The sequence below is a fragment of the Sarcophilus harrisii genome, chromosome X (genome assembly GCF_902635505.1).
Source record: "Sarcophilus harrisii chromosome X, mSarHar1.11, whole genome shotgun sequence".
In the NCBI taxonomy this organism is placed as follows: Eukaryota; Metazoa; Chordata; class Mammalia; order Dasyuromorphia; family Dasyuridae; genus Sarcophilus; species Sarcophilus harrisii.
In genome coordinates, this window is record NC_045432.1 from 23,676,494 (window position 1) to 23,694,787 (window position 18,294).

Consider the following 18,294-nt stretch of genomic DNA (forward strand, 5'->3'; position numbering starts at 1 on the left):
ATTGTTAGCCTCAAAAATGAAAAGGGAGAACTTTCCAGCAACAAAGAAGACATGAGAGCAATACTTAGGAGTGATTTTGTCCCACTATATGTCAATCAATTTGATAATCTAAGTGAAATGGAGGAATACCTACAAAAATATAGATTGCCCAGATTAACAAAGGAGGAAATAAATTACTTAAATAGTCCCATTTTAGAAAAAGAAATTGAACAAGGTATTAATAAATTCCTTAAGAAAAACCTTCAGGTTGAGAAGCAGCAGCAGCACCGAACAGAGGAGGTAGCAGTCGGAGTGGGAGCCAGAACGGGGTGGGCACCATGGCTGGTATCACCACCATCGAGGAGGTGAAGCGCAAGATTCAGGTTCTGCAGCAGCAGGCCAATGACACCTTGGAGAGGGCCGAGCGTCTCCAGCAGGAGGTGGAGGGGGAGAAACGGGCCCTGGAACAGGCTGAGGCTGAGGTGGCTTCCTTGAACCGTCGGATCCAGTTGGTAGATGGGGAGCTGGACTGTGCTCAGGAACGCCTGACTACAGCTCTGCAGAAGTTAGAGGAGGCAGAGAAGGCAGCTGATGAGAATGAGAGAGGTATGAAGGTCAGAAGATGAAGCTGCAAGAAATCCAACTGAAAGAGGCTAAGCACATTGCTGAAGAAGCAGACAGGAAGTACGAGGAGATGGCCCAAAAGTTGGTAATCATTGAGGGAGACTTGGAGCACACAGAGGAGTGGGCTGAGCTGGCAGAATCCCATTGCCGGGAGATGGATGAGCAGATCAGACTGATGGACCAGAACCTGAAGTGTCTGAATGCTGCTGAAGAAAAGTATTCTCAGAAAGAAAACAAATATGAGGAGGAGATAAAAATTGTTACCGATAAACTCAAGGAGGCAGAGACCCGTGCTGAGTTTGCTGAGAGATCAGTAGCCAAGCTGGAAAAGACAATTGATGACTTGGAAGATAAACTGAAATGCACCAACGAGGAGTGCCTCTGCACACAAAGAATGCTGGACCACCCTCTGCTTGACCTGAATGAGATGTAGAAACCCCTTTCCCCCCAGCCCCACCCTGTCACTACTCCTTCCACTGACTCTGACTTCGCTGGAGGCCAGCCTGCCTGAAGCTGACCTTTAAACTGAGGGCTGATCTTTAACCTAAGGCTGCTTTCTTCTCTGGGTCCTTGCTTACCCTCTCCCCACCCTATCCCTACCCCCAACTCCCCATGTCAGTTTCACCAAACTGTCTCTGCAGCTCTCCCCTAGAGATCCCAGATAGGCCAAGGGCTGAGCACTTTTAGGAACAACATCTAAGGAAACATGAGCACAATGCAATAGTGTCTTTAAAAGCATGTTGTATGATGTATACATTTTGTAATTACCTTTTTGTTGTTGTAGCAACTATTTATAAGACATTCCAGATAATTCCTCAGCTCCTAGGCTGCATCTAATCATTTCTTTATGGATGGTAAATATTTCTACCTAAACAAATTGCCCCTTATCCATAGAAGAGGGAACTCTGTATTAGCCTGCCCTACTTGAGAACTGAACGTAGCCCAAGAAAAGACTGTGTCATGGGGAAATCTCAATATTCTGTACCAAGCACCAGCCAAACCAGAAAGTCATTCCAGGAGGAGTTTGCAAAAAAAAAAAAAGAAAGAAAGAAAGAAAAAGAAAAAAAGAAAAGAAAAAAAGTGCTGTTCAGGTTTTCAACTTTAAGGTATCTTGGGATGTGTTTTTCTTTTCTTTCTTTTTTTTTTTTAAATATTTGCATCAGTAGCAAACAAGCCGATTACACAGACAAGACCTCTTTGAGACTATATTATTTTCCCTCTCCTCATTCACTCACAGAATGGATCATGTGCGCCAGAAGTTGGAGTGTCTACTCCTATCCCCACTTCACCTTCTTTGAAAAATAATGTTTTTTGCCACTGATTAGCCAAGTGAAGTTCATCTATTACCCATTATTGGGTCAGAAGCTGTTGTCTCTACAAGTGCCATCTCAGTGTGCTTTTTATCACTCAGTGCTGGAAAAATCTTGAATAGCTTGTATACAAAACTTTTTTTTTAATTTTATATATATTATTTTTGATGCTTTATTTCTCTTGGGTGGGGAACATCAGGACCACTCCTACTCCACCCCACCTCCACCCCCATATGGCTGTGAGTGCTCTCTGCAGTCCAAGGGCTGGCAGTTGCTGATTTTTTCCAATTCCCTTTTCTTTTTGTTCTTTTGTTTTATTTCTTTTATTCTTTTTTTTTTTTTGGTGAGTTTTGGTGAGGCCGGGAAGTCTGTGTTAGGTTTGCATCGTGCAGTTTATTGGCTTAAATGTACTCTCCTTTGGTGTGGTCTATTTTGGAGCCAATCTGGAGAAAGAGGAACCAATAGTGCAAGTGTTTTGATACTGAAAATTGACAAAATGTCCTTTGAAATAAAGAACCAGTCCCTCCACCCTCAAAAAAAAAAAAAAAAGAAAAAGAAAAAGAAAAAACTCCAGGGCCAGATGGATCTTCATGTGATTTAACATTTAAACACTGAACATTTAAAGAACAATTAATTCCAATACTATGTAAATTTTTTGAAAAAATAGGGAAAGAATTCCTTTTGTGACACAGTTAGGGTGCTGATACCTACACCAGGTAGGGTCAAAACAGAGAAAGAAAATCATAGAAAAGTTTCCCTAATGAATATTGATGCAAAAATCTTAAATAAAATATTAGCAAAGAGATTACAGCAAGTTATCCCCAGGATAATACACCAAGACCAACTAGAATTTATACCAGGTATGCAGGACTGGTTCAATATTAGGAAAACTATTAGCATAATTGATTATATCAGTAAACAAACTAACAAAAATCAAATGATTATCTCAATAGATGCAGAAAAAGCATTTGACAAAATCCAACATCCATTCCTAGTAAAAATACTAGAGAGCTTAGGAATAAATGGAGTTTTCCTTAAAATGATCAATACCATCTATTGAAAGCTCTTAGCAAGCATCAGGTGTAATGGGGATAAACTAGAAGCATTCCCAATGAGATCAAGGGTGAAACAAGTTTGGCCACCATCACCATTACTATTCAATATTGCATTAGAAATGTTAGCTTTGGCAATAGGAGAAGAAAAACAATTAAAGGGAGTACGTAATGAGGAAACTGAATTATCACTCTTTGCAGATGATGTGATAGTATACTTAGAGAATACTAGAGAATCAACTAAAAATTATTAGAAACAATTCTTCACAACTTTAACAAAGCTGCAGTATACAAAATAAATCCACATAAATCTTTAGTATTTTTATATATTACCAATAAAATCCAACAGCAAGAGCCATAAAGAGAAATTCCATTTAAAATAATTTTAAATGATATAAAATTTTTGGTAGCCTATCTGACAAGGCAAAGTCAGGAACTATAGGAACAGAACTACAAAACACTTTCCACACAAATAAAGTCAGATTTAAACTATTGGAAAAATATCAAGTGCTCACAGGTAGGCTGAGCTAAATATAATAAAAATGAAAACATTACCTAAATTAATCTACTTATTTAGTGCCATACCAATCAAATTCCCAAGATATTACTTCACACAGCTAAAAAAACAATAATAAAATTCATCTGGAAGAGCAAATCCCAAGAAGAATTTTAAGGGAATTAATGAAATAAAATGCCAATGAAGGTGGCCTAGCTGTGCCAGACCAAAAAACTACAACAAAAAGCAAAGATCATAAAAACCATTTGGTACTGGCTAAGAAATAGAGGAGTCAATCAGTGGAATAGGCTAGGTTTACAAGACACAATTGTTAATGACTATAGTAATCTAGTGTTTGACAAACCCAAAGATCCCAATTTGGGGGATAAGAACTCACTATTTGACAAAAACAGCTGGGAAAATTGGAAACTAATATGGCAGAAACTAGGCAATGACCCACACCTAACATCATATACCAAGACAAGGTTGAAATAGGTTCATGATTTAGACATAAAGAGTGATATTATAAGTAAATTAGAAGAACAAATGATAGTTTATATCTTTCAGATCTGTGGAGAAGGAAGGAATTTGGGGCTAAAGAAGAATTGGAATACATTACTGAATGCAAAATGTATAAAGAAAACCAATGAAGACAAGAACATAAGGAAAGCAGTAAACTGGGGGAAAAACTTTTATATCCATGCGTTCTGATAAAGGCCTCATTTCTAAAATATATAGAGAATTGACTGAAATCTATAAGAATTCAAGCCATTTTCCAACTGATAAATGGTTGAAAGATATGGACAAACAATTTTCAGATGAATAAATTACAGCCATTTCTAGTCATATGAAATTGATTAGAGAAATGCAAATTAAGACAACTCTGAGATACCACTACACACCTGTCAGATTGGTTAAGATGACAAGAAAAGATAATGATAAACATTGGAGGGGATGTGGGAACACTGGGATACTAATGCATGGCTGGTAGAGTTGTGAACTATTCCAACCGTTAGGGAGAGCAATATGAAACTATGCCCAAAGGGCCAATCAAACTGTGCATACCCTTAGACCCAGCAGTGTTTCTCCTAAAGAGATCACAAAGGAGGGAAAGATGTGGCTCTTTTCAAGAATGAGATGATTCAGTCCATTTTCAATGGTCTTGAAATGCAGAGAGCCCTCTGCACTGAGAGAGAGAGCTGTGGATCACAATATAGTATTTTCACTTTATTGTTTTTCTTTGCTTGCATCTTGTCTTTTTTTTCATTTTTTCCATTTTTGATCTGATTTTCCTTCTGCACACATAATTGTGGAACTATGTATACAATAATTGTATGTGTTTAACACATATTGGATTAGTTACCATCTAGGGGAGGGAGTGGGGGAAGGGAGACTGAAAAAAAATTTGGAACCCAAGGTTTTGCAAGGGTGAATGTTGAAAACTATCTATGCATAGGTTTTGAAAATTAAAAACTTTTAGGGGCACCTAAGTGGTGCAGTGGGTAGAGCACCAACCCTGAAGTCAGGAGGACCTGAGTTCAAATCTGGCCTCACACACTTAACACAGCCTAGTTGTGTGACCTGGGCAAGTCACTTAACCCCACTTGCTTCAGAAAAAAAAAAAGTTTTAAGAAATAGAGAGGTAGAACCGACTGCCGACTAGACGAAGGAGGCAGATAAATGGAACAGATTGGCAAAGGAGAATCCGAAATAGTGGTGCTCAATAAGCTAGTGTTCAATAAACCAGAAAAAATAAATTATTTAGGGAAGAACTCTATGTCAATAAAAACTGCCAAGAAAACTGGGAAGCATTCTGGAAGAAATTAGACATCGACAAATATCGTATACAACATTCCTTTATGTAGTCTAAATAGATGTGACTTTGATGTTTAAGATCACACCATTACAAGTTAGAAGAGAAACAGATCCTATTCTTCTCCCTTCTATGGATCAGAATTAGCTTTAACCAAACAAGGGAGAGAAGGAATTATAAAAGGTAAAGTGCAAAACTTTGATTATATGAAATTGAAAAGTTTCTAGTTGGAGAAAATGAATTCACCTGGGATAGGAAAGGAAGCTGGTCGATTGAAAAACAAAACCTTTGTAGCAAATGTCTCTGATTTTAAACCTTTCTGATTCATGGGAATTCGTACATATACCCAGGGGTGTGTCAGGAGCCCAACGGTCCCCAGGTGGGACTTTCACATTAAAACAGCCTTTGCTCCCCTCCCATCTCTCTTGTGCTCCTGAGCACCTGCTGAAGAGCCTTGTGCCTCCTACCCCTAAAAGGATACAATTTTTTTTTTTTTTACAAACTCTGACCATGATGGGCCCTTTCATTTCTTACACATAAAACAACCAAATAAACCAATACAGAATGGATGATTAAATGCTTACTATGTGCCCAGAAGGAAAAGGGAGAATAGGAGAGAGAGCTGGGCCTGAAGGCAGAGGGCCCTGGGTTCCGGTCCTGTCTCTGACTCCCGTCTCGGACTTGGACTCCCTTTGGGGCTCTGGAGAAGCCTCAGCCTTTCAGGGCTTCAGGAAACTACACAGACCGGTCCAGAATCTCGGGGAATCTGAAGAAATTAAAACCTAAATCTGACCCTGTTCCTCCTGCATAGAGAGAGACCCCACAGAGGGGGCGGCTTGCACCGGGAGACAGATTCTCCCCTTGGGGTGAGCCCCATCCAAGGAGATCTCGGACCTGGTGAATATCCCCACAGCCGGACGCTGGGGATCCGGGTCAGAGAAAGAGAACAACGTCTCCTTAGAGGGTGGGATGCTGGGAGGAAGCTCCTGTTCCGGGCCTCCCTTGCCCCCTCCCTGACATGGGAGGGCCCAGGGCAGCTTCCTGGCTCACACTGGTTATCCCGTCCCAGCCGCTGAGGTTCCCAGGGCCCCTGGGAGTCTCTGCCGAAAATCCCAGACAGATCCGTCCCCTTGGGGAGGTCCGGCCTCCTCGGCCCGGCCCCCATTCCCGGGCAGGAAGGCCTTTTACAGAGGGAGGCTGTGGACCCCGGGGACAGAACGGGACTTGCCCAAGGAGGCACCGGGCCTGTAGCTGGAGAGCTCCCCCAGGGGCCAGGGGGTCAGCTCCCTCATCTGAAAGAGGAGGACACTGGTATCCATGGAAGGTCACTGACTTCCTGGCAGTGACAGGGACGAGGACAGAGGCCCCAACCTCTACCTCCCAATCTCAAATCCGTCCCACAGCGCCCACCCCCCCACCTGCCCTCCCTGAGCCCCTCAGTCTGTCCTTGTGCAGAATGTTGTTTGTAAGGAGCAATTTCTCACTCGCTGAAGTGGTCCATGTTGGCACAGAAGTGGGGAGAAATGGGAAGGAGAAGGGGGGCAAGTCCCTTTGGCTCCAGGAGCTGAGTTTGATCACCCAGGGGGAGGCGGCTCAGTCCTGCTGTCCCAGGCTTCCCTTTTCTCCTCCTCCCCCAACAGAGGGCTCATTGAAGGGCTGGATCTCTGCTAACATCAGCTGATACTTTACAGAGTCTAAATCTGGCCTAGACCCACGCTGGACAGGCGGCTCACGGGGACCCACAAATGGTGTTTCCCCCCAAAGTGAATTAATATAAAACCCAAGAAATAAGAAGCATCAAACTCAGAGACTGTTCATCAGCTACTCAGCTGTTCCTTATACTTTTGAGCCCCAGACCTCATTTCCTCGTTGGCTCAGCTCTTCCACAGATACAAACGTCTGTGTGATTTTTGTTCATTTGATTCTCCAATACAAGAAAATGTTTGGGCCTTCAGTCCCTACATCTGACACAAAGGCTTTTTTCACTTGTTGTGGGGGTTTTGTACAATGTCTCTATTAAAAAACCTTCAAACACAAACTTAACCTTAGAACATGACACTTTGGCTGAAATTCCCCCCAGCTCTTTCCTAAATATCGCAGATTCATAATCGATGGCTATGTGGGGTTTAAAGAGAGGAAATCAGATACCAATGGCATCGTGCTCAGTGTTCGTTGTCATTGTGTTCACACAGCACAGCAGAACGATGAAAAATGAAAAAATTTTCCCCCTCGGAAGTGGTCACAACTTGGATTCAGATTTTATAGACAATTTGTTTGTTTGCTCTTTTATTATTTGACTTGGGACTCCGATGTCTATGTCTCTCTCTCTCTAAAATGGGGAGGGGTTAAGAAAGAAATGATATATTTATGTCAAATTCTTGCACATTGAATCTATTCCAAGATCATGAGGATAATATGCTACCTTGTTACCCGAGTCCCCCTTTGAGACTTACAGGATTATTATTAAATCTAGATAGTGTATCAAAAGAAAAAAGAAACTATTGGTAAAATGCAACCGAATCCATGGTGGCTAAACTTTTGTTGCTTCATATTCCTATATATCCACGTTATTTTATTCAGGGCCCGTTGCTAGCTGTTAAGAGGACTCAGCCCTCCCCTGTTCCCATTGTATCCCAGGATCTTCTCTTAAGATGAACCAGAATTTCTAATCTATAGCTTTGGCAAAGGTTTTATACCTTTTATGTGACTGTTTATGTGACATCGTCCTTACAGAAGCCTTCAATAATTGGTGAGGGCATGAGGATTGTATTGAACCTGCTGATATCTGTCACAGTCCACCCTGTCCTGTAAATGCTTCCCCACCTCGTCCTTTCAGTACAGGCTGGAGGTAAGGAGCCTCCTTCATGACAAAGTGTCATGTCATAGGCAGAAATCCCCAGAATTCAGTTCACACTAACTACATGGCACTTTGTATTTGGGGGAAATTATTTTTCCCTTAAAGTTTCAAAAAGAAATTGATCCCTTATTCTTCCAGCCTTAGGGCATCTAGAGAGATGAGTCACCATGTGAGATGAGAGCTTGGAGACAGCGGGATCTCACAGACACACCCTAACCAGGGAGTCAGGAAGACTTTGGTTCGAATCCTTCCTCAAAAGTTCCCCAGCTTCATTATCTCAGGCAGATCTCGCCATCCCCTTGGTCTCTGGCAAATGAAGGGTTTGGACTAATGGTCTCCAGTATTTTCTCTGGGGCTGAGTCTGTCACTAGGGGCAACATTCAGTCCCATCAAAGCCCCTCAGGGGTGACTGGGGGAGGGAAATGAGGCAGGAGGTACAGACTGAACATGAGAGAAGCTGGGCAGGGACTGAAAGGAATCAGGAGCAGCTTTGTTCAGGATGGAGAGCGGGGGCAGAGATGGAGAACACGGTTAAGAACCCTACCATTGGAGGGAGAGGAGCTGGATTCAAATCCCAGTTGGACTCTTTAATACAGTAGTCACCTTGATGCGAATGAACTATGTATGACCCTCGTGAACTCTGTAAAAATTGTGTCAAATCACAAAAACCACATCCCCCTTTGATCTATAGATGCCAAATGGTCTCACATCCTCTCAGAGTGTGATAATTTGTCCCATTCAAGAGCAAAACAAACTCCTATGGATCTTTGGGGAAGTCACAGTCTCAGGAAAAACTTCACATTCAATTGAGTATTATCAAACTATCCCTAGACTTTCCGATAAAATCGTTCTTCTGGAAACGTATTCTTTACAGATTTCTCTCCATTGAGAAAATATGCCCGCCCAGATAATGGCTCTTGGGGTTTCTCAATAAAGCTTCCGATTTTTGCCCCGGCCTCTGGGGTCAGCGAATTCTTTTGCTTCTGAACCCGCATCTCTGAGCAGAAGGAACATCACTCGCTCCTTACAGCACTGCACCAGCCTCACTGAATAAAATGTCAGCGTGTTTATAAAAGAAGAATATAATAAGTCCTGGATACCTAGACAGAGAGTCCTCTGCAGGCCTGATTTAATCATGGTCACATATTAGTACAACTTGGGATATTAATTATGTAATTATATTCAAAGTTAAGGATTATTATTAAAAAGATCAGCTGCTTCCCTTGTACTTCTTTCTCCGGGGATTTGCGCTTGGGGACGGGCAGCAGGTGCGGCAGGGACTGGAATCACCTCCACACTGTGCCTGCTTCTGGGGGATCGAGTCCTGTGGCCAGTGACCTTTCATAGGGAAAGAATAAACGGGGCATTTGTTTGGGCTGGATTTCCTGTGGATTCTTGCAGACACAGGGAGAATTCAGCCCTTCCCTTCCCTTCTTTAGGCTCCTCCTGCTCCTTCACTCAAGTTAAAGGAGTGTTAAATGGCTCCTGTCAGTGAAAAGCCAGGAAATCTGAGATTTAAAATGAGCCCAAGTGTAATACCAGGGTTTGGACACCGGATGGCAGGCGAAATGTGTAATATCTGGGCTGGCCACAGGTCGGCGCCCTTATTATTGTGATTAAGCTTTTAATGGCAATTAATGCATGAAAATGTATTAATTTGGTGCCTATTATTTGCCAGGCCCTACAGTGAGTGCTGGGAGCACAAAGACAAAAAGGAAACAGTCTCTGTTTTCAGGGATTTGAAATATAAATGCATATTATCTCTAGTTATCTCTCTCTGTGCATGTCTGTCTCTCTGTTTCTCTTTTTGTCTCATTCTCTCTGCCTCTGTATATGCGTCTCTGTTTCCTGTCTCTCTATCTCTTTCTCTCTCTGTATCTGTTTCACTCTCTTTGTTTCTGTCTCTTTATCTCTGTCACTGTTTCTGTCTCTCTCTTTTTCTGGATGTCTGTGGGTCTATTTTTGTCTCTCTGTCTCTCTCTTTCTCTTTCAGTCTCTTTCTCATTGCCTCTGTATGTGTGTGTCTTTGTCTCTGCGTCCTGTCTCTCTATCTCTGTTTCGGTCTCTTTGGTTCTGTCTCTTTCTCTACCTCTGTCACAGTCTCTGTCTCCCTGCCTCTTCTCTCTTTCTCTGTCTCTTTGTGTGTCTGTTTTTGTCTCTTGGTCTCTCTCTCTCTCTCTGTCTTCCTCTCTCTCTTTGAATCTGCCTCTTTCTGTCTCATTCTCTTCCTGCCTCTATATTTGTCTGTCTCTGTCTCTCTGTCTCTCTTTGTTTCTGTTGCTCTGTCCGTGTCTCTCTGTCTTTCTTTCTCTATCTCTTTTTTTTGTCTGAGTGTGTCTCTGTGTTTCTGTCTCTGTATCTATCTCTCTGTCTCTGTCTCTGTGTGTATTTGTGTTTGTCTGTCTTTCTCTGCCTCTGTGTGCCTCTGCGTGCCTCTGCCTCTGTCTCTCTCTGTTCCTCTTTCTATCTCTGTTTCTCTCTCTTTCTGTCTCTCCCTGTTCCTCTTTCTGTCTCTGTTTCTCTGTCTCTGTCATCTCTCTGTCTCTCAGTCTGTCTCTGTCTCTGTTTTTGTCACTTTTTCTGTCTCTTTCTCTGTGTTTGTGTTTCTATGTCTCTATTTCTCTCTGTGTCTATATCTGTGTATGTTTGTGTGTCTCTGTGTGAGTCTGTCTCTCTCTGTATGTCTCTTGTCTGTCCGTCTTTGTTTCTCTGTGTCTCTCTCTCTTTCTTTGTCTCTGTCTGTGTCTCTGTATCTCTGACTCTGTCTCTGTCTGCCTCTGTCTCTCTGTGTCCTTCCTGTCTCTGTTACTCTGTATCTTTCTTTTTGTCTTTGTCTCTGTGTCTCTCTCTTTTCTCTCTGTGTCTGTCTGTTTCTATCTGTGTGGGTGTGTCTCTATCTCTGTGTGTGTCTGTCTCTCTGTCTCTGTATCTCTCTTTCTCCATATGTTTCTGTGTCTGTCTCTGACTCTCTCTGTCTCTGTCTCTCTATCTCTGTCCTTGTCTGTCTGTCTGTGTATATGTATGTCACTCTGTGTCCTCTCTTTCTGTCTCTATCTCTCCCTGTCTCTATCTCATCTCATCTCTCTGTCTGTCTGTCTTTCTATCACTGTCTCTTTATCTCTGTCTCTGTGTGCCTGTGCCTGTGTGTCTCTCTTTCTGTCTCTGTGTCTCTGTCTCTAATTGTCTCTGTATTCTCTGTGTATCTCTCTGTCTCTGTCTCTCTCCATCTCTGTTTATCTTCTCTTCCCTTCTTTCTCTCTGTCTCTCTTTGTATGTTAGTTTCTCTCTGTGTCTCTGTCTCTCTTTCTCTGTGTCTCTGTGCCTCTGTCTTTGTGTCTCTGTCTCTAACTTTGTGTGTCTCTCTGTCTCTGCCTGTCTCAGTCTCTTTCTGCCTCTATCTCTATCTGTGTGTGTCTGTCTCTCTGTGTCTCTTTGTCTCTGTTGCTCTGTGTGTCTCTTTCTGTATCTATCTCCTTCTTTGTCTGTGTGTGTCTTTGTCTGTGTTTCTGTCTCTGTATCTATCTCTCTGTATGTTTGTGTGTTTGTCTTTCTCCTGTCTTTGTGACTGTTTTTCTCTGTCTCTGTGTACCTCTGCCTCTATCTCTCTCTGTCCCTCTTCCTGTCTCTGTTTTGCTGTCTCTTTCTGTCTCTGTCTCTGTCTGTGTCTGTCCCTCTTTCTGTCTCTCTCTCTTCTCTCTGTCTCTCAGTCTGTCTCTACCTTTGTCACTTTTTCTCTTTCTGTGTTTGTGTTTCTGTTTCTCTGTCTCTCTATCTCTATCTGTGTATGTTTGTCTGTGCATGTGTATCTTTCTGTCTCTCTCTGTATGTGTCTGTCTTTATCTGTCTTTGTTGCTCTGTCCCTTTCTCTCTTTCTGTCTCTGTCTCTGACTATCTGCCTCTGCCTCTGTCTCTCTGTCCTTCTTTCTGTCTCTGTGTCTCTCTCGTCTTTTCTCTCTGTTTCTGCCTCTGTGTCTGTCTGTTTCCCTGTCTCTTTATTTCTCTCTGTCTCTGTGTGTGTCTCTCTCGTCTTCTCTCTGTTTCTGTCTGTCTCTATTTCTCTATCTCTATGTGTGTGTCTCTCTCTGACTGTCTCTAGCTGTATCTTTCTCTGTATGTTTCTGTGTCTCTGTCTCTCTCTCTCTGACTGTATCTGTCCTTGTCTGTCTGTGTTTGTGTATGTGTTGTGTTGCTCTGTGTCCTGTCTCTCTGTCTCTATCTCTTCCCTTTTCTCTGTCTCTCTCCATCTCTCTCTTTCTCTCTGTTTCTCTCTGTATGTCTATCTTTCTGTCTTTCTATCACTGTCTCTTTGTCTCTGTCTCTGGGTGCCTGTGCCTGTGTGTCTCTCTCTCTTTCTGTCTCTGTCTCTCTCTTTTTCTGTGTCTCTAATTGTCTCTGTATTTCTCTGTGTATCTGTCTGTCTCTGTCTCTTTCTGTCTTTCTTTTTCTGTCTCTCTCCATCTCTGTCTCTTTATTTTCCTTCTCTTCTTTTTCTCTATGTCTCTGTCTTTCTCTGTTTCTTTGTCTCTGCCTCTGTCTCTCTGTTTCTCTGTCTCTCTCTCTCTGTCTCTCTCCTGAAAAAGAAAACTATGCTCAAAGGGCTATTGAACTGTTCATACCCTTTGATCCAACAGTATCTTTACTGGGCCTGTATCTCAAAGATATCCTAAAGTCGGAAAAGGCACCCACGTGTGCAACAATGTTTGTGGCAGCCCTCTTTGTCATGGCCAGAAAATGGAAACTGAGTGGATGCCCATCCATTGGGGAATGGCTGAATAAGTTCTGGTATATGAGGGTTATGGAATATTATTGTTCTATAAGAAATGATCAAAGGCAGAGTCAAGATGGTGGACAGGAGACAGGCCTTTATCTGAGGTCTCCCTGATCCCTCAGATCAACACCAAGTCACGCCTCTGAACTGGATTAGGATAACAGAACCCACTAGTATTTGGAGTGTTAGAAATTTCCAGGAAAAGATATTTTGGAAGTACTTCAGAAAGGGTTTCTTTGGATCAAGCACAGAGGGAGGAGGCCAAGCACAGGCGCGCCACGGAGACCCAGTGTGGTGTGGCATCCTGCCAGCTCTGAAATATAACCTGCTGTCCTAGGCTCCCCCTCTTCTCCTCCTCCCCAACAGAGGGGTCATTGATGAGCTAGTTCTATGATAATATTAGCTGATACTTTACAGGGTCTAAATCTAGCCTAGACCCGCGCTGAACAGGCGGCACACGGGGACCCAACCAATGGTGTTTCCTCCCAAAAGTGAATCAAGTTAAAATCTAAGAAACAAGAAACATCAAACTCAGAGATTATTCATCAGCTATTCAGCATTTGTTTACATTTTTGAACCTAATAATGTATTTCCTTGTAGGCTCAACTCTTCCACATATACCAAAGTTTCTGTGACTTTTGTTTTTGTTTGATTCTCAAACACAAGAAAATGTTTGGGCCTTCGGTCCCTACATCGAGGGTAAAGTTTGTTTTGTAAAATGTCCCTTCATTAATAAATCTTCAAACATAAAATTACCATTAGAATATGACACTTTTGGTGAAATTCCCACCAGCTCTTTCCTAAATATCACAGATTCACTATCAACGGTTTTGTGGGGTTTAGAGAGAGGAAAACAGATAGCCAATGGCATCATGTTCAGTGTTTTTTAAATCATTCTGTTCATATAGCACAATAGAACTATGAATATTTAGATATTTTTCCCCTCCAAAGTGGTGATAACTTGGATTTAGATTTTATAAACAATTTGTTCTTTTGCTCTTTTATAATATCACTTAAGACTCTAATGTATCTCTGTGTGTGTCTGTCTCTGTCTCTTTAAATTGGGGAGTAGCTGAGAAGGAAATGATATATTTATGTCAGATTTTGCAGATTGAATCTATTCTAAGATGATGAGGGCAATATGCACCCTGGTTACCCGAGTGCCCCTTTGAGATTTACAAGAGCATTATTAAATCTAGATAGTGTATCTAAGGGAAGAAAGGAGCCATTTGTAAAATGCAACTGAATCCATGGTAATTAAACTTTTGTTGTTTAATATTCCATTATATTCATGTTATTTTATTTGGGTCCCATTGCTACCTGTCAATAGTATAAGCCCTCATTCCCATTGTATTCAGGATCTTCTCTTAAGACAAATGGGACTTTAATCCTAGCTTTGGCAAGGCATAGAGACTGTTTATAAGTAGTTTATGTGACATCATACTTCAAATAATCTTTTATAAAGGGCATGATGATTGTATTTAACCTGCTGATATCTGTCACAGTCCACCTTGTCCTGTAAATGCTTTTCCTGTCCTTTCAGTACAAGCTGGAGGTAAGGCGCCTTCATGACAAAACGTCATGTCACAGGCAGAAAACCCCAGAATTCAGTTCACACTAACTACATGGAACTTTGTATTTGGGGAAATTATTTTTCTCTCAAATTTCAAAAAAGTTGATTCCTTATTCTTCAACCTTAGAACATCTAGAGAACGAAAGTAACTGTTGGAATGTTTACCAAGTGTTAAGTCATTAGAGTTGATAGAGACAATAATTATCTAATTAGCCTGGTTCAGTATGATTGATCTGATCCTACGAGGAGATGTTATGGGACAGAAGAAACAAGTATTTAAGTACTCATTGGAGTTCACATGTTTGGGAGATTTCAGGGTTTAGTATGAGATATCCAATTCACACCTCCCTTGAAGTTCTCAGGGCCAGAGAGGGATTCTGGGAGAAACCCATAATCCCTCTCTCTCAGAAGAGATCGTATATAAGAAGCAGACAGAGGCTCTTTCAGGGGTTCAGCTGAATTAGATGGAAGAAGAAGGAGTCGTCAGTTCAACAAGCCCCTCTCGGAGGCACAACCAGATTCACTTCATCACACGGCTGTGGTGGCCCTAGGCTCCTGCACTTCCCACTGAGACCAACACTGGTCTGAAAGCTCTCAGAGCTGCCCAGCCCCAGGCAAGGAGGTGCTGGCTGGAGCTGAAGGAGGCAGAAGAGCAGAACAACGGAAAAGCTCAAAAGCTCTTAGAACCAAGGAGAGAAGAGCCCTAAAGCTAACTGGGCTATTTTGGAGGAAGCAATAAACAGATCTGAACTTTTAACACCTGCGATTTGGGTGATTATTTACCTTCAACTGAAACCAAGTCTGCCTCAGAAACCTCTCAGAAACCTGCCCTCAGAAAGAACCATTATATTATATTTAAAGAAAAAAAAAAACACCACAAGTACATGTAAGATGAGAGCTAGAAGACAGCAGTGTTTGGGACAAAAGACCTAACAAATTGACTGTACAGAGATCACTCATAGAAAGCAGAATTATTTATTAGAATCTCGAGAAGCGAACCCCATCTGGGTCTGAAGCCGAATTCACAACAGGAGGCCACTTCCTTGAAAATGTCCAAGCTTTATGCATTTCAGACAAAGAACCCCAAATCCACCCTCTATATGGTGTGATTGGTCACATAAGATCTATTCCCCTATTTGGTCAAGTGAATGTAGTAGACAGTGATGTGCAGCTTCTTTGACCACGTATATGTTTTAATCCTTCTTTAGAACAATGGAATGCAGTACAGGCTTATCTAAAATCACGTGACTCCCGAGAAGCTGACTTAGGTCTATAGGCTTGATCTACTTTAGCTAACAGTGTCTGATCAATATGTGCTAATCTGTAAATTCTTCACCTTTCCACATAGCAGGATCTCACAGACACACTAACCTTCAAGTTAGGATGACTTGGTTCAAATCCTTCTCAGACATTTCAGCTTTCATTATCTCAGGCAAATGTTCATCTTCCTTGGTTTCTGTCAAATGAAGGATTTGGACTAAGGGCCTCTAGTATTTCCTGTAAGGTTAAGCTCTTGTGGATGGGCAGCAGGCGTGGCAGGGACTGAAATCACCTCCACCCTGTCTCCGCTTCTATGGGATCGAATCTTGTGGCCAGTGACCCTTTATAGGGAAAGAATGAACTGGACATTTTTCTGAGTTGGGATTACTGTGGATTCATGCTGACCTCGGGAGAATTCATCCCTTCCCTTCCCTTCACTTCTTTCGGCTCCTCCTGCTCCTTCACTCAAGTTAAAGGAGTGTTAAGTGGCTCCTGTTAGTGAAAAGCCAGGAAATCTGGGATTTAAAATGAGGCAAAGTGTAATACCAGAGTTTGGACACCGGATGGCAGGCGAAATGTGTAATATCCGAGCTGGCCACAGGACGGCACTATTTATTGTTGTGATTAAGTTTTAATGGAATTAAGATGAAAACATAATTGGCCCTATTATTTACAAGGCTTTATAGTGAATGCTGGGAACACAAAGACAAAAAGGAAACAGTCCCTGTTTCCAGGGATTTGTTGTATAAATGTATATTATCTCTATCTGCCTGTCTTTCTGTCTCTATGAGTGCCTCTCTGTGTGTCTCTTTTTATCTATCTGTCTTTCTGTCTCTTTTGTCTCTGTCTCTGCTTCTCTGTCTCCTACTGCCTCTGTCAGTGTCTCTCTATCTCTGTCTCTGTCTGCCTCTGTCAGTGGCTCCCTGTCTCTGTCTGCCTCTATCAGCCTGGGGAAGCCTCTAATCAGCACAGTGGGGACTTGGCCTGGGGCAGTAGAACTTCTCCAGCAGGGCTGTGCTTACCAGGTCAGAGACTTCTGGTCCCTCCAGGGCCATTCACTGCTCAGCTGCTAATACCCACAGCCCCAGGGAGGGATTTGGCTTGGGGTAGTGAAACTCTCACTGCTCAGCATCTAGCCCCAGGGCAGGCGTTATCCCACACAACGGGGGTTCTTTGCAGGGCACTTTTCCAGCTCAGACCTGCAGGCCTGAGTTACTTTTGGGTAGGAAACTCTTTCCCAGAGCACTACAGTACCTGGCTGCTTTTTCTAGCTGGTTGGCAGGACAGCTAAAGGTCCATACACCTATCACTGCTCTGCAGAGGAAGCTGGTAACCTTCTGGCCCTGAAGGCAGACCCTACAGGCTTTTAAAAAGGAGTAAAAAAATCAAAAGGACAACTGATAGTTTCTATACAGAAAGAGAGCAGCTTTTCAACCTTGAAGAGACTAATAGCAGACAGTCTCCAGACAATTGCTGGTCCCCAATACAAAAAGCTCTCCTAGAAGAGACTATTAAAATCCTTAAAAGAGAACTAGAAGAAAAATGGGTAAAGGAAAGAGAAGCTATGCAAGAGAGCAACAACTTCCTGAAATGTGAATTGGAAAAGGTAAAAAACTGCCAAGAAGTGCAGGGTCACACAATTTGTGAATTGGTAAAAGAAAATAATTCACTAAAAAAAATTAGCGAAATGGAAAAAAACTCCATAGAGCAAAACAACTCATTTAAAAACTCAATTGGACATATAGAAAAAGAAGAAGAAAAAGCTAATGAAGAAAATAACTCATGAAAAATCAGAAATGAACAAATAGAAATGACTTCAACAAAGATACTATGTGATGATCAATTCTGATGGACGTGGCCCTCTTCAACAATGAGATGAACCAAATCAGCTCCAAAAGAGCAGGAATGAACTGAACCAGCTACACCCAGAAAAAGAAGTCTTGGAGGTGACTATGAACCACTACATAGAATTCCCAATCACTCTATTTTTGTCCACCTGCATTTTTGATTTCCTTCACAGGCTAATTGCACACTATTTCAAAGTCCGAGTCTTTTTTACAGCAAAATAACTGTTTGGACATGTATACTCTATTGTATTTAACATATACTTTAACACATTTAACATGTATTGGTCACCCTGCCATCTGGGGTAGGGGGTGGGGGTAAGGAGGGGCAAAATTGGAACAAAAGGTTTGGCCATTGTAAATTCTGAAAAATTACCCCTGCATATATTTGGTAAATAAAAAGATATTAAAAATAATTGGATAGTAAGAATTCAGACAGACACAAACACTTTGGGTGGGATTTGTCATTTGCACTAATAGGGCCTAAATGTATTATCAAAGTTAAGTGAAACTTTTAATGCTGCACCAATCAAATTACCTAAAGAATATGTTATAAAACTTGAGAAAATAATGAGCAAATTAATTTGGAAAAACAAAAGTTAATAAATAAAGGGAAATGTTTTTTTTTTTAATTTAATAGCCTTTAATTTACAGGATATATACATGGGTAACTTTACAGCATTAACAATTGCCAAACCTCTTGTTCCAATTTTTCACC

The 18,294-nt window shown here is 41.8% G+C and overlaps 1 pseudogene across 1 annotated transcript; it reads left to right on the plus strand.

Annotated features, from left to right (window-relative positions):
- The first annotated feature begins 230 nt into the window (after positions 1-230).
- On the plus strand, positions 231-1,629 carry LOC100919969 (annotated as a pseudogene). The gene has a single exon (XR_002770543.2). The product of XR_002770543.2 is annotated as a tropomyosin alpha-3 chain pseudogene (transcript).
- The last annotated feature ends 16,665 nt before the right edge of the window (positions 1,630-18,294 follow it).